We start from the raw sequence: 12,442 nt of genomic DNA, 5'->3' as shown, positions 1-12,442 counted from the left end.
AGGCATTGCTCTGCTACCCTCTCTGTGGGATGTACACTGCTCAAAAAAATAAAGGGAACACTTAAACCACACAATGTAACTCCAAGTCAATCACACTTCTGTGAAATCAAACTGTCCACTTAGGAAGCAACACGGATTGACAATAAATGTCACATGCTGTTGTGCAAATGGAATAGACAACAGGTGGAAATTATAGGCAATTAGCAAGACACCCCCAATAAAGAAGTGGTTCTGCAGGTGGTGACCACAGACCACTTCTCAGTTCCTATGCTTCCTGGCTGATGTTTTGGTCACTTTTGAATGCTGGCGGTGCTTTCACTCTAGTGGTGGCATGAGACGGAGTCTACAACCCACACAAGTGGCTCAGGTAGTGCAGCTCATCCAGGATGGCACATCAATGCGAGCTGTGGCAAGAAGGTTTGCTGTGTCTGTCAGCGTAGTGTCCAGAGCATGGATGCGCTACCAGGAGACAGGCCAGTACATCAGGAGACGTGGAGGAGGGGCCGTAGGAGGGCAACAACCCAGCAGCAGGACCGCTACCTCCGCCTTTGTGCAAGGAGGAGCAGGAGGAGCACTGCCAGAGCCCTGCAAAATGACCTCCAGCAGGCCACAAATGTGCATGTGTCTGCTCAAACGGTCAGAAACAGACTCCATGAGGGTGGTATGAGGGCCCGACATCCACAGGTGGAGGTTGTGCTTACAGCCCAACACCGTGCAGGACGTTTGGCATTTGCCAGAGAACACCAAGATTGGCAAATTCGCCACTGGTGCCCTGTGCTCTTCACAGATGAAAGCAGGTTCACACTGAGCACGTGACAGATGTGACAGAGTCTGGAGGCGCCGTGGAGAACGTTCTGCTGCCTGCAACATCCTCCAGCATGACCGGTTTGGCTGTGGGTCAGTCATGGTGTGGGGTGGCATTTCTTTGGGGGGCCGCAGAGCCCTCCATGTGCTCGCCAGAGGTAGCCTGACTGCCATTAGGTACCGAGATGAGATCCTCAGACCCCTTGTGAGACCATATGCTGGTGCGGTTGGCCCTAGGTTCCTCCTAATGCAAGACAATGCTAGACCACATGTGGCTGGAGTGTGTCAGCAGTTCCTTCAAGAGGAAGGCATTGATGCTATGGACTGGCCCGCCCGTTCCCCAGACCTGAATCCAATTGAGCACATCTGGGACATCATGTCTCGCTCCATCCACCAACGCCACGTTGCACCACAGACTGTCCAGGAGTTGGCGGATGCTTTAGTCCAGGTCTGGGAGGAGATCCCTCAGGAGACCATCCACCACCTCATCAGGAGCATGCCCAGGCATTGTAGGGAGGTCATACAGGCACGTGGAGGCCACACACACTACTGAGCCTCATTTTGACTTGTTTTAAGGAAATTACATCAAAGTTGGATCAGCCTGTAGTGTGGTTTTCCACTTTAATTTTGAGGGTGACTCCAAATCCAGACCTCCATGGGTTGATAAATTTGATTTCCATTGATAATTTTTGTGTGATTTTGTTGTCAGCACATTCAACTATGTATAGAAAAAAGTATTTAATAAAATTATTTCATTCATTCAGATCTAGGAGGTGTTGTTTAAGTGTTGCCTTTATTTTTTTGAGCAATGTATATAATGAAAAAAATTACATACCTTCTCTATCAAACACACACACACAAACATGCACATACAGGCGTGCACAAGCGAGGGAGCATGCACACACAAACATACATACACACCAATATGTTTCAGGTTTCAGTGGACGACGGTTTCAGTGGACGACGACGGAAGGTGACGGCAATAAACTGGTTAGGGACTAGTGAATACTGGACACACACGTAAGCACATAATCAGACACCCACACACCGCTGGGTTAGGAACAGACCAACACACTGCTGGGTTAGGCACAGACCAACACACTGCTGGGTTAGGAACAGACCAACACACTGCTGGGTTAGGAACAGACCAACACACTGCTGGGTTAGGAACAGACCAACACACCGCTGGGTTAGGAACAGACCAACACACCACTGGGTTAGGAACACATCAACACACCGCTGGGTTAGGAACAGACCAAAACACCGCTGGGTTAGGAACAGACCAACACACTGCTGGGTTAGGAACAGACCAACACACCGCTGGGTTAGGAACAGACCAACACACCGCTGGGTTAGGAACAGACCAACACACCGCTGGGTTAGGAACAGACCAACACACCGCTGGGTTAGGATCAGATCAACACACTGCTGGGTTAGGAACAGACCAACACACTGCTGGGTTAGGAACAGACCAACACACCACTGGGTTAGGAACAGATCAACACACTGCTGTGTTAGGAACAGACCAACACACCGCTGGGTTAGGAACAGACCAACACACCACTGGGTTAGGAACACATCAACACACCGCTGGGTTAGGAACAGACCAACACACCGCTGGGTTAGGAACAGACCAACACACTGCTGGGTTAGGAACAGACCAACACACCGCTGGGTTAGGAACAGACCAACACACCGCTGGGTTAGGAACAGACCAACACACCGCTGGGTTAGGAACAGACCAACACACCACTGGGTTAGGAACAGATCAACACACTGCTGGGTTAGGAACAGACCAACACACCGCTGGGTTAGGAACAGACCAACACACCGCTGGGTTAGGAACAGACCAACACACCTCTGGGTTAGGAACAGACCAACACACCGCTGGGTTAGGAACAGACCAACACACCGCTGGTTTAGGAACAGACCAACACACCGCTGGGTTAGGATCAGACCAACACACCGCTGGGTTAGGAACAGATCAACACACTGCTGGGTTAGGAACAGACCAACACACCGCTGGGTTAGGAACAGACCAACACACCGCTGGGTTAGGAACAGATCAACACACTGCTGGGTTAGGAACAGACCAACACACTGCTGGGTTAGGAACAGACCAACACACTACTGGGATAGGAACAGACCAACACACTGCTGGGTTAGGAACAGACCAACACACTGCTGGGTTAGGAACAGACCAACACACTGCTGGGATAGGAACAGACCAACACACTGCTGGGTTAGGAACAGACCAACACACACACACACACACACACACCACTAGGCTAGGTAGAAAGCAACCATGGACAGAAACACACAGACACACACATCGTGACAACCAAGGTCTTGATAAAAAAAAAAAAAAGTGGTTATCCCACTGGCTATAAGGTGAATGCAACTATTTGTAAGTCGCTCTGGCTAAGAGCGTCTGCTAAATGACGTAAATGTAAATGTAAATGTTGACAGTCTTAGCTGTGGCCTTCCTCACAATTACAAAGAGAGAGCCATTTAAAAAAAAACTTTTCTCTGCGGTTGAGTTGTGGCAGTTCCTTATCACCATGCGATCAATTTGAATCAGAGATGTGCATTGTCTCCGCATTTCTGGTTAATTCCTTTGTTTTGTTTGTTTTTCCCCATGATCTATTCCCAAGGAGGCCAATCCTTTGAGTTCATTGCCAAAAGGCTTAATTAATTGCAGAAGCAGGTCTGGAGCTCTAGTTGTGCATCTTGCTAGCTTCACTCTGCCCTCACACCCACCCAGGCCCAGTCATGCTTGAAGAGCGCCCCAAACCAAGATGGCACCTACAGCAAATATTGACAGAGTCACCCCGGGATGAGCCAAGTGGAATCCACCCCGGTGACAGAGGCATCTGTTGCTCTAAATGCAGCATGTCAACGGAGGGAGAGTCCTCTACGCCATGGTTACGTAATGTAACACATAGCGAGCCGAGCACATGCATACACAATCACTCACTCTCTCTCTCTCTCTATATATATATATATATTTATATATCTATATCTATATCTATATCTATATCTATCTCTATCTCTATCTCTATCTCTATCTCTATCTCTATCTCTATCTCTATCTCTATCTCTCTCTCTCTCTCTCCCTAGCTCTCTCGATCTGTCTCTCTCTCTTTCTCTCTCTCTCTCTCTAGTTATCTATCTATCTCTAACTCTCTCTCCCTATCTCTCTTGCTCTTTCTCTCTATCTCTCTGTTTCCGTCTCAATCCATCTCCATCCCTTTTTTGGTCTCTCTCGCCATATCCTCTTTCCTCTAGTGCACTGTTATGCTGCTACTGTATTCATAGCTCTCTGTCACCCTGAACACTTTAAGACTTAAATGGGGAACACTGCAACAGAGACAGACAGACAGACAGAGATAACAAGAACGAGAGCGAGAGCGAGAGAGAGAGAGAGAGAGAGAGAGAGAGAGAGAGAGAGAGAGAGAGAGAGAGAGAGAGAGAGAGAGAGAGAGAGAGAGAGAGAGAGAGAGAGAGAGAGAGAGAGAGAGAGAGAGAGAGAGAGAGAGAGAGAGAGAGAGAGAGAGAAAGAGAGAGAGAACAAAAGAACAAGAGGACAAGACAGGCAGATGGAGATATAGACCTGAAAAATCCTTTACATCCTGGCCTGTGATGAATACTCCCTATGTGTGGTCCAGATGTGATGGATACTCTGTATGTGAGGTCCAGGTGTAATGGATACTCCGTATATGAGGTCCAGTTGTGATGGATACTCTCTATGTGAGGTACAGGTGTGATGGATGGCTCCCTATGTGTGGTCCAGTGAGTGGAGAACCCTTTCTTACATGAATAGGACAGGATGGAGCCGGGGAGCTGAAACAGAGAGAAGGAGATGGGATAGAGGGATGGGGTGGATGGGGGAGATAGAGGGATGGGGTGGATGGGGGGAGATAGAGGGATGGGTGGATGGGGGAGATAGAGGGATGGGGTGGATGGGGGAGATAGATGGATGGGTGGATGGGGGAGATAGAGGGATGGGGTGGATGGGGGAGATAGAGGAATGGGTGGATGGGGGAGATAGAGGGATGGGGTGGATGGGAGATAAAGAAGGATGGGGTGGATAGAGGGATGGGGTGGATGGGGTGGATGGGGAGATAGAGGGATGGGGTGGATGGGGGATAAAGAAGGATGGGGTGGATAGAGGGATGGGGTGGATGGGGGGGATAGAGGGATGGGTGGATGGGGGCAATAGAGGGATGGGGTGGATGGGGGAGATAGAGGGATGGGGTGGATGGGGTGGATGGGGGGATAAAGAAGGATGGGGTGGATAGAGGGGATGGGGTGGATGGGGGAGATAGAGGGATGGGTGGATGGGGGCAATAGAGGGATGGGGTGGATGGGGGAGATAGAGGGATGGGGTGGATGGGGTGGATGGGGGATAAAGAAGGATGGGGTGGATAGAGGGATGGGGTGGATGGGGGAGATAGAGGGATGGGTGGATGGGGGCAATAGAGGGATGGGGTGGATGGGGGAGATAGAGGGATGGGGTGGATGGGGTGGATGGGGGATAAAGAAGGATGGGGTGGATAGAGGGATGGGGTGGATGGGGGAGATCTGTACTGAGTCTGTACATAGTCAAAGCTAATCCTTAAGTTTGGGTCAGTCACAGTGGTTAGGTATTATGCCACTGTGTTTAGGTCAAAATAGCATTCTAGTTTGCTCAGTTTTTTTGTTGATTCTTTCCGATGGGTCAAGTAATTATCTTTTTGTTTTTTCATGATTTGGTTGGGTCTAATTGTATTGCCGTCCTGGGGCTCTGTGGGGTCTGTTGGTGTTTGTGGACAGAGCACCAGGACCAGCTTGCTTAGGGGACTCTTCTCCAGGTTCATCTCTCTGTAGGTGATGGCTTTGTTATGGAAGGTTTGGGAATCACTTCCTTTTCGGTGGTTGTAGAATTTAACAGCTTTTTTCTGGATTTTGATAATTAGTGGGTATCGGCCTAATTCTGCTCTGCATGCATTATTTGGTGTTTTAAGTTGTAAACGAAGGATATATTTGCAAAATTCTGCATGCAGTCATTTGGTGTTTGTCCCATTTTGTGAATTCTTGGTTGATGAGCGGACCCCAAACCTCACAACCAAAAATGGCAATGGGTTCTATAACTGATTCAATAACTTTTTGCCAGATCCTAATTGGTATGTCAAATTGTATGTTCCTTTTGATGGCATAGAAGGCCCTTCTTGCCTCTCAGATCGTTCACAGCTTTGTGGAAGTTACCTGTGGTGCTGATGTTTAGGCCGAGGTAGGTATCGTTTTTTGTGTGCTCTAGGGCAACAGTGTCTAGATGGAATTTGAATTTGTGGTCCTGGCAACTGGACCTTTTTTGGAACACCATTATTTTTGTCTTACTGAGATTTACTGTCAGTGCCCAGGTCTGACAGAATATGTGCAGAAGATCTAGGTGCTGCTGAAGGCCCTCCTTGGCTGGGGACAAAAGCACCAGATCATCAGCAAACAGTAGATATTTGACTTCAGATTCTACTAGGGTGAGGCTGGGTGCTGCAGATTGTTCTAGTGCCCTCGCCAATTCGTTGATATATATGTTGAAGAGGGTGGGGTTTAAGCTGCATCCCTGTCTCACCCCACGGCCATGTGGAAAGAAATCTGTGTGATTTTTGCCAATTTTAACCGCACACTTGTTGTTTGTGTACATAGATTTTATAATGTCGTATGTTTTCCCCCCAACACCACTTTCCATCAATTTGTATAGCTGACTGACATGTCAAATTGAGTCAAAAGCTTTTTTGAAATCAACAAAGCATGATCAGACTTTGCCTTTGTTTTGTTTTGTTTCTTTGACAATTAGTGTGTGCAGTTTGAATATGTGGTCTGTCGTATGGTAATTTGTTAAAAAGCCAATTTGACATTTGCTCAGTACATTGTTTTAACTGAGGAAATGTACAAGTCTGCTGTCAATGATGATGCAGAGGATTTTCCAAGGTTGCTGTTGACGCATATCCAACGGTAGTTAATGGGGACAAATTTGTCTCCACTTTTGTGGATTGGGTTGATCAGTCCTTGGTTCCAAATATTGGGGAAGATGCCAGAGCTAAGGAGGATGTTAAAGAGTTTAAGTATAGCCAATTGGAATTTGTGGCCTGTATATTTTATGATTTCATTCAGGATACCATCAACACCCCAGGCCTATTTGGGTTGGAGGGTTTGTATTTTGTCCTGTAGTTCATTCAATGTAACTGCAGAATCCAGTGTGTTCTTTCTCTCTCTCTCTCTCTCTCTCTCTCTCTCTCTCTCTCTCTCTCTCTCTCTCTCTCTCTCTCTCTCTCTCTCTCTCTCTCTCTCTCTCTCTCTCTCTCTCTCTCTCTCTCTCTCTCTCTCTCTCTCTCTCTCTCTCTCTCTCTCTCTCTCTCTCTCCCCATCCCCCTCCCTTCCTTCCTCTCTGTCTCTCTGTTTGAGGAAGTGGTAGTGGTGGTATGCTGTAATGTGTACGTTCTGATGAGAGGGGTTCTGACAGGGGAGCCTGATGATGAGTCTGTTAAGCCTGTTGGTCAGTGTGTGTTGCTCAGTAGGACCCAGCCAGTTAACCAGATCACTCCTGACAGCCTTGACCAGACAGAATTTAAATATCAGCCTTAACACAGCAGAGAGAGAGAGCTCAGACATGAACACACACACACGCACACATGCATGCATATACAGGTACATATACTAGTACACGTACATGCACACACACACACACACACACACACAAACACACACAAACACACACACACACACAAACACACACACAAAACAGTCAGGGAGGGACAGAGAAACGAGGAAGGAGGGACATCCAAGAAGGATAGGAAGATGGAGGGGTTAAGGAGGGTGGGATGGGGTATGGAGGGAGATGGAGGGGTTAAGGAGGGTGGGATGGGATATGGAGGGAGATGGAGGGGTTAAGGAGGGTGGGATGGAGTATGGAGGGAGATGGAGGGGTTAAGGAGGGTGGGATGGAGGGAGATGGAGGGGTTAAGGAGGGTGGGATGGAGTATGAAGGGAGATGGAGGGGGTTAAGGAGGGTGGGATGGAGGGAGATGGAGGGGTTAAGGAGGGTGGGATGGAGGGAGATGGATAGGTTAATTAGTGTGGGATGGAGTACGGAGGGAGATGGAGGGGTTCAGAAGGGGTTCAGGAGGTTGGGATGTGGTATGGAGGGAGCTGGAGGGAGCTGGAGGGGTTAAGGAGGGTGGGAGGGGTATAAAGGAAGATGGAGGGGTTAAGGAGGGTGGGATGGAGTATTGAGTATGGAGGGAGATGGAGGGGTTAAGGAGGGTGGGATGGAGGGAGATGGAGGGGTTAAGGAGGGTGGGATGGAGGGAGATGGATAGGTTAATTAGTGTGGGATGGAGTACGGAGGGAGATGGAGGGGTTCAGGAGGGTGGGAGGGGTATAAAGGAAGATGGGGGGGTTAAGGAGGGTGGGATGGAGTATGGAGGGAGATGGAGGGGTTAAGGAGGGTGAGATGGAATACGGAGGGAGATGGAGGGGTTAAGGAGGGTGGGATGGAGGGAGATGGAGAGGTTATTTAGTGTGGGATGGAGTACGGAGGGAGATGGAGGGGATCAGGAGGGTGGGATGGGGTATGGAGGGAGCTGGAGGGGTTAAGGAGGGTGGGGGGGTATAGAGGAAGATGGAGGGGTTAAGGAGGGTGGGATGGAGTATGGAGGGAGATGGAGGGGTTAAGGAGGGTGGGATGAAGTATGGAGGGAGATGGAGAGGTTAATTAGTGTGGGATGGAGTATGGAGGGAGATGGAGGGGTTAAGGATGGTGGGATGGAGTATGGAGGGACATGGGGGGTTAAGGAGGGTGGGATGGAGTATGGAGGGCGATGGAGGGGTTAAGGAGGGTGGGATGGAGTATGGAGGGAGATGGAGGGGTTAAGGAGGGTGGGGTGGAGTATGGAGGGAGATGGAGGGGTTAAGGAGGGTTGGATGGAGTATGGAGGGAGATGGAGGGGTTTAAGGAGGGTGGGATGGAGTATGGAGGGAGATGGAGGAAAATAGGTATATCCAGGTGAGATAGAGGGATGGAGAAAGAGAGAGAGATTTGGCAGAAATAGAGAGAGGTGAAGATAAGGATGATGAAGCCATGGAGGGATAGAAGAGGACGGTGGAGAGAGATTAAGATGAAGGAAGAGCAGAGAATAAATGAGGAATGGAAGGATCCAGGAGAAAGATAGAGGAGGGGGTGATGTGGTGGAACAATGGCCTGGCCAGGGTGCACTGATCCGGGGAAGACCAAGCTGTTGCCTGACCCCTGGTCCATATGCACCACACACGCAGACAAACAGAGTGCTCACACACAGGAGGAGTGAAGGAAGGCCAACAACTTTATTCTCAGGATACCAAGGTACGCAAACAGTCCTTCAAAGCCTCATACCCCTCCAGCTTTTCACAGGCATGCACCATTTACATTGACATTTTAGTCATTTAGCAGACGCTCTTATCCAGAGCGACTTACAGTTAGTGAGTGCATACATTTTCATACTGGCCCCCCGTGGGAAACGAACCCACAACCCTGGCGTTGCAAGCGCCATGCTCTACCAACTGAGCTATAGGGGACACCACAGGCATGTGTGTCTGTGTGTGTGTCTGTGTGTTTGTGTGAGAGTGTGTGTGTTTGTGAGAGAGTGTATGAGAGTGTATGAGAGTGTATGAGAGTGTGTGTGTGAGAGAGAGAGAGAGAGAGAGAGAGAGAGAGAGAGAGAGAGAGAGAGAGAGAGAGAGAGAGAGAGAGGGTGGGGATGGAGAGTCTGTGTGTAGTGTGTAATCCTTTACATTAATGAATTTGACATCTGCCATACTATAATCGGTGTAATATCCTTAACAGCTGTTCCGATATTAATCCATGATTCAATAGTTGTGATTCTGAAACTCTCTCTCTCTCTCTCTCTCTCTGTTTTTCTCTTTCTCTCTGATTGAGACCGTGCATCATCATTAAGGTGAATCCGTCTCATGCATCATGTTAACCAGATTGTCCTCTACCCGTCAGCGCGTGGGTTAAACGGGAGAGTTCCTCTTCCTCTTGTTCCCATCACCCGTCATGCGCGGTAAAACCCGCCACGCAGGTTCTGCATCCCCATTAAGAGGGGCCATGGCACCACAGGCACCATTCGCACTGAGACCAGGGAGTGAGACGGGATTTGTCACTATTCACATTCAGGAGATGTCTGAGGGGACCAACTGAAATGGCAGTTACGTCACTGCCGGCTAAGCATGTCTCTCTCGGATCTAGGATCAGCTAAACAATCCCAAATTCTAACCAGAACCAACAGGGGAGTAAACAAAAAAATCCATGTCTTGTGGTTTGGTTGCAAGACAGTGGATATAATATTTACATATGGCATGTTATGTCATTTTGAATTGAATAAACGAGGTTGAGCCAAGTCTTGTGTTTACATTCTATAATTCAACAAATTTGATAAAAACCATTGGGAAATTGTGTTTAGGCCGAACGCGTGTGGAGGAACGCAAGACTAGGCACGCTCAACAGATGGGCGAGGGAGAGCGAGCGCTCGGAGGCTCCTCACGCGTCCGCTGCCGCGTCCCATTTGTCAGCACCATTCAGCGTCACGAGAGCCACCTGTTTGCATCGATAACGGCAAGCAACGCACCTGGGGACCAGCGCCAATACACACTGTAAATTTTTTCCCTGTACATTTACAGCATTATACTGGTACCAGTGTTGCCAGCTTAATACTGTAATTTCACTTTTCAGCAGAGATGCTATAATGTATTTTACAGTACCATTTTCCTTACTGTAAAACATATTACAGCATCCCTGCTGTAAAAGTACAGGGATGCTGTAATGTTTTAGAGTATTGAAAATAGTTATGTGAAATACTGTATGCAACATTTTCTCTATGCTCCCATGGTTGGAAACCACCGGTCTAGTCTAGTCTACTGTGCTGGATATTCATGAAATCATTCAGTCCAGTAACGACCCCCCAATGGACCGGAGACATGACACATCCCTCATTATCATTCCACAATAGAACGGACTCACTCAAACGCACACATGTATGAGCGCCAAGGAGAGAAGACATACACACACACAATAAAACATATTGTTATTTCTAGCTAGGAAATGTGTCTATTGAACACACATTGGTGTAGATGCAGTGTGAAAAGACACACAACCCCCGAGTCGCGGAGGAGAAGGCTTGCTGTGAGTCCCAACCCATCTCTAAAGCATGGAATAGGATCCCCTGCCTACACTACTCAGGTTGACTAGAGTGAGTCTGTGTGCATTTCGACACTGCGCAAAGTTACATATCTGACTGAATAGGTTGAGAGGCAAACGTCAATAGAACACCACTCTCACGAAAACCAGGACTAGAGAGACCAGTACCACATATCGTGTTGGGCAAAAGCTACACTATTTAACGTATTTGTGATTTTGCGTGACTTGTACTCCGGTTCAGGTTCACAGCACACAAGTCATAAGCGACATCCCCGCGGCTGACTGCAGATGGACTAGCTGGATTGAAGGTCGCCTGCCAACTTTGGACCAATTCTACCATGCTACTAACCAAAATAAATATTTCACACAGAATCATTCACACAATATTTTCCACTAGGGACACTTTTAAAAGCTTGTCCATGTCAATAGCTTATAGCCTACGCATACTGCTAAGCTCTCATTTACAGCATAGTGTTTATTAAACACACATTACACATTACGAAAACCTTTTATTAGAAATAAGGATATATGGGATATGGATTCTTACCTGATCGATGTTAGCAGTAGTTATTCGATGTAACGGATATTTTCCGATCGGTTTCGTAGATGTAAATTAAGTTTTCCATCCATGGCACGTCTCAGTTGGGGAGATAGAATATCATTCACATGAGCGGCGCAGAATCTTCTCTCCACAAATCTTCACTACGAGGCAACCCAGCTCTCCTCCAAAACCGATGAAAAATAAAAACAGAAATTGGGAAAGAAGGAAAATATGACATAAAATAATAAAACACCATAGATCAAATAAAAAATATACCAACGGAAAAAAATATACTAAAAAACACAATCCCATGGAAAAAAAAGAGGGCAAAATGCCGTTGAAAAAAGAGAGGTCCAGTTTTGTTCACAAACTGTCGAAGTGCTGTTTGATAAATCCAAGCCGTATCTCCATGGTCTCATGTAAACACACTGTAGGCTATTCCAAACGGAGCAGAGAATGCGCTCACTAGCCGCAGCAGAACTGGATAACGCGTTTTTTTCTTCCTTTCGTGGTGCTCAATATACCGAGTCCTCCTCCGCTACCATAGCTCCTCTTCCGAAGCTGAAAACCACTCTTAAAAACCTCCTCTCCTTATCTCTCCCACTGCCCCCCTTTCCGTTATTCGCTTTGGCTGAGTGTAAATAGGTCTGTCTCTCGACTGTAGCTCTCGTCTGCTCTGGCATCCGCGATATCCACAGGCAGCAGCTCACAGTCGGGCATCTGGCTCCCCGCAGTCGCTTCAGCAGTGGAGGACGGAGATGCGCGGTCCCGTCTCTCCCTCTTGTTAGCGGAGGACCTGGCAGGCGCGCACCCTGTTGCTGACGTCAGCCCGGCGCAAAGGTTCCAAATACTGCATTTGAAAAAAGTTTCATTACCGTAGTGTA

At 48.0% G+C, this 12,442-nt stretch overlaps 1 protein-coding gene across 2 annotated transcripts in view; it reads right to left on the bottom strand.

The window, feature by feature from the left end:
- The window catches only part of LOC121572027 (adhesion G protein-coupled receptor B2), a 467,080-nt gene extending 455,278 nt beyond the window's left edge, over positions 1–11,802 (bottom strand). For both annotated transcript variants that reach the window (XM_041883878.2, XM_041883879.2), the window contains exon 1: positions 11,565–11,802. The gene's annotated coding sequence lies outside the window, so the exon portion shown is untranslated. The remainder of the gene's footprint in view (positions 1–11,564) is intronic.
- Between the last annotated feature and the right edge of the window lie 640 nt (positions 11,803–12,442).

This window comes from Coregonus clupeaformis, chromosome 8 (assembly GCF_020615455.1).
Source record: "Coregonus clupeaformis isolate EN_2021a chromosome 8, ASM2061545v1, whole genome shotgun sequence".
Taxonomy (NCBI): Eukaryota; Metazoa; Chordata; class Actinopteri; order Salmoniformes; family Salmonidae; genus Coregonus; species Coregonus clupeaformis.
The sequence above is the reverse complement of the archived record's forward strand: the minus strand, read 5'-3'. Positions and strand labels throughout refer to the sequence as shown.